Consider the following 3809-nt stretch of genomic DNA (forward strand, 5'->3'; position numbering starts at 1 on the left):
AACATAAAACGACATCATGAGAGGCACAGTGGTAGAATGCCAGCCCAACAAGATGTTCATGCACACAGCTTGCAGGGACGTTCCCAGGAGCCACTCAGGCAAACCCATGTGGAGGGTGGATTGGTAACTCTTATCAGGAGGCTATGTTGAATGGGCACTTACTCAGACTGATGAACTGGCCTGCAGTCCTGTAGGGACTCTTCAGACTCAGTGGGTCAGAGACGTTATTCTTTGATTGGGTATGGCATGTAATATCCCCAAGCAGAGGGCTGGAGAGAAGGTTCAGTGGTTAAAATGCTTGCTTCCCAAGCATGAGGGTCCTTGGCACCCATGTAGAAATCTGGACACACACACATGCAATAACCCCAAGCAGGAAAACTATCAAATGGCCACAATGACAACTTTGCAAGAAATAAAAATGATAACCGTAGAAAACATTCAAGGTGCCCGGCAAAGCACTGGGTGTAGTATGGCTCAAACAAGTTTTTGTGGGGCAGAAGCACAGCTCTAAGTCTTACTTTTTTGAATGTTTCCTCTGCTCTTGAAGGTGTCTGAAATTTTCTAAAAGCTCATACATCATGTACCTAGCAACTGCTGCTGCTGCTCTACCTAAGTGTCCATGGGGCTCATTTCTATGTCTCCAACTGACTTTCAACGACCTTAACTGCATCTCTGTCGCAGGGCGTCACCCACGGGTCTCCAGAACCCATCTGCTATGTGCACAAAAAGAATCTTGGAATTAGCCCCCTTGTCTCCACCCTGGCACAGTCCTACCTAATGACTAACAGGTGTGGAGGATGCAGACACTCTTTCCCCTCCATCTTCATAATTTGGAGGGGAGCATGGCTTCCCCTGCTCTCCTAGACTCGTCCCCAGTGTCAGCACCTGCTGAGAGCTGTCTAGACAACCTTCTCACCGCAAGCTAATTCACCCAACCCAGAGTGGTTTTCCATTTCCCCAAAGAAGTCCCACCAAGCCCTCTTGTCATTTTGTTGTTGTTATTGAGACAGGGTCTCACTGTGTAGCACTGGCTGACCTGGAACTCACTCTGTAGACCAAGCTGGCCATGAACTCATAGAGATCTGCCTGCCTCTGCCTCTAGAGTGCTAAGATTAAACTGTGTGCCTCCCCAGCCAGCTAACCAATTTCTAAATATACTGCACACCCTTAACCTTTATCAGAGACATTTCTAGAGCAAATCCAGCAGGGACTGCATTCATAATTGCAGTTTAACTTAATTAAGGGTAATTAGTTAAATCTGTAAGCACTACTTATATTAGCAAAAGAAGATAGTTTGAAGAATTTGCCAATAATGGAGTAGATGACTTTATCAAACGGGATGAAAGTCGAAGCATGTGTATTCCTAGTTGTTTGTAAGCAGACTCAAATTCCTTCAGCAAAGTTAAAGAACAAATCAACACTGGGTAGGAAACCTTGTCTGGAGACAGCCTGAACATTAGTTCATGAACTCCCCGGGGAGAGCGGGAGTTCTTTCCAGCTTCACAGCATTTGGTGTATATTTCTGCAACAGTGCATACTGTGCTATGCCATAATTTATTGTTTCCATGTGTGTCTCCAAGATTACAGACTGAGGTCCTGGAAGTCTGAGACCAGGGTTCCTTTGCCCCTGTCAGTTCCATGTCACATTTATTCTAATCTTGGCATGTCAGTGGCTGTCATACCTAGTTATTGACAAAACAAATAAATGAATGACTGAATAAAGAAACATCTGTCCTGTCTGATAGACTGTGTGTCCTGTTGGCAGAAATTACTTCATTAGCTGTCAGAATTGCTCCTGTGATATGTAGAGACTCTAGTAAACATCTGGGGGTTAGTGTTGAACACTAAATGTGTAAACAAGGGAAGGAATGAATGAGTGAATAAATGAGAGATAGGCATGTGACAGCCCCAGACTGTTGAGCAATGACTGTCAAAGGTGCCTTGCCCTCTGCTTTCTGGTGGGATGTAGCTGAGCTTCTTGTCAGTTTTGTAAATATAAAAATGTCATTAACTTGCATGATACTAATTCTAGTTAATCTAATTAAGGAGCCCAGCTCCTTAGCACAATTTCCAGTCTTGCCTTTCCCTCCACATTTTGAATATTTTTCCTTGCTTTGGTTTCACTTATAGACATGGTCAACCTATCCTATCACTGCAAAAGGGGTGCTTGCCCATTCAGTCCAGGGCACACCTAGGGGTGTAGTTATTCAGCCATGTTAACCAGGGGAGTGACATTCCTTAGCCTGTTGTCCCATGGGGCCTGCAGTTTGTTTTTGTAAATAAAGTTTTATTGAAACACAGCCATGCCTCCTGTGTGTGTGTGTGTGTGTGTGTTATCTGCTGTTACATTCACACTAAATACCTGTAATGGCAGGATAGAGGGGCAGAGACCCTCTTGCCTGTAAAGTTACAAGTATTAATTATCTGGTCCTTTACAGCAAAGAAAGTTGCTGATCCTTCTTTCAGAGGAAGCTCGACAGTAAGGAAATCCACATCACACCACCATGCATTCAAGGTGTGCAAAGAGCCTATTATGTGCCCCTTTAAAATGAATACAACATGTGTTCTTCTTCCAAGTACCCCATGTAGACACCCTCATACTAACAAGATATCAGCATTATGCAGTGTAATGGATGCTAGCGAATCTAACACAATTTTTAGTGATTGTGTATTTTATTCCTAATAAGAAATATTCATAGAACATAGATTTGATCATCCTCTTTATTTTTCGTTCAATCTCTGTGGTAATTCTTCTATAGCTAACTCTCCTTAGCTGCAAAACACTGGAACAGTGTGATACCTGAACCCCACATGCTACTCCTGTGGCATGCAGACTCAGTGGTACTATATCATACTATCAATTAGCTCTCTCTCTAAGGGTCACATGCTTCTCAACTGTAAAACAGTACTTCTTTTCAACTAATATAGGGATTAAATGAGATAATTAGAAGCTGGAAAAGGGACTCTACTTAATGTAATTAGGGCTTTCGAGGTATTGTGCTAAGTGATTTTTAGCATGCATTATCTCATTTGATTCTCCCAAGCACAGCAAAATGTTGCCCCTACTTGAGGGCTGAGGCAGAGATACACAGGGACTTCATTTATTCCCTCCACAAGCATTTGAGTTATCTATTTTTTTTTTTTTTTTTTTGGTTTTTCGAGACAGGGTTTCTCTGTGTAGTTTTGCGCCTTTCCTGGAGCTCACTTGGTAGCCCAGGCTGGCCTCGAACTCACAGTGATCCGCCTGGCTCTGCCTCCCGAGTGCTGGGATTAAAGGCGTGCGCCACCACCGCCCGGCTTCGCCACCACCGCCCGGCTCTATTTTTTAAATTGGCAAATAAAAGAGTTGTGCATGGTAGTCTTGCACACAATCCTAGCACCTGGGAGGCTAAGAAGGAGGACTGTGATTTCTGGGCTATCCTGAGCTATACTCCTTTTCCAAATAAAAAAATAAATTTGATGACTACACAATGTTTTGAAACATATAGACATTGCGCAATGGCTAAACCAAGCTATTTAACATAGGGATTAACTTCATTTATCAATTATTTGTGACAAGAACACTAGAAATACTATTCTCATAGCGATTTTCAAGTATACAGTACATTTTGAACAGATCTTTTCTAGGACTCGGCTTGCCTTCTGGAGATTTTGTATCACTTACTCAGCATCTCCTGCCCATGCTCTCACCCACTGTCCTAACCACTCCTAGCCTATATCACATAGTAACTATCACTGGACTCTCTTCCTCTGTTGAGATTGGTTTTGAGATTCCTCGTGTAGATGGAACCAGGTGGCATTTTCCCATT

Source organism: Peromyscus maniculatus, chromosome 5, assembly GCF_049852395.1.
Source record: "Peromyscus maniculatus bairdii isolate BWxNUB_F1_BW_parent chromosome 5, HU_Pman_BW_mat_3.1, whole genome shotgun sequence".
NCBI lineage: Eukaryota > Metazoa > Chordata > Mammalia > Rodentia > Cricetidae > Peromyscus > Peromyscus maniculatus.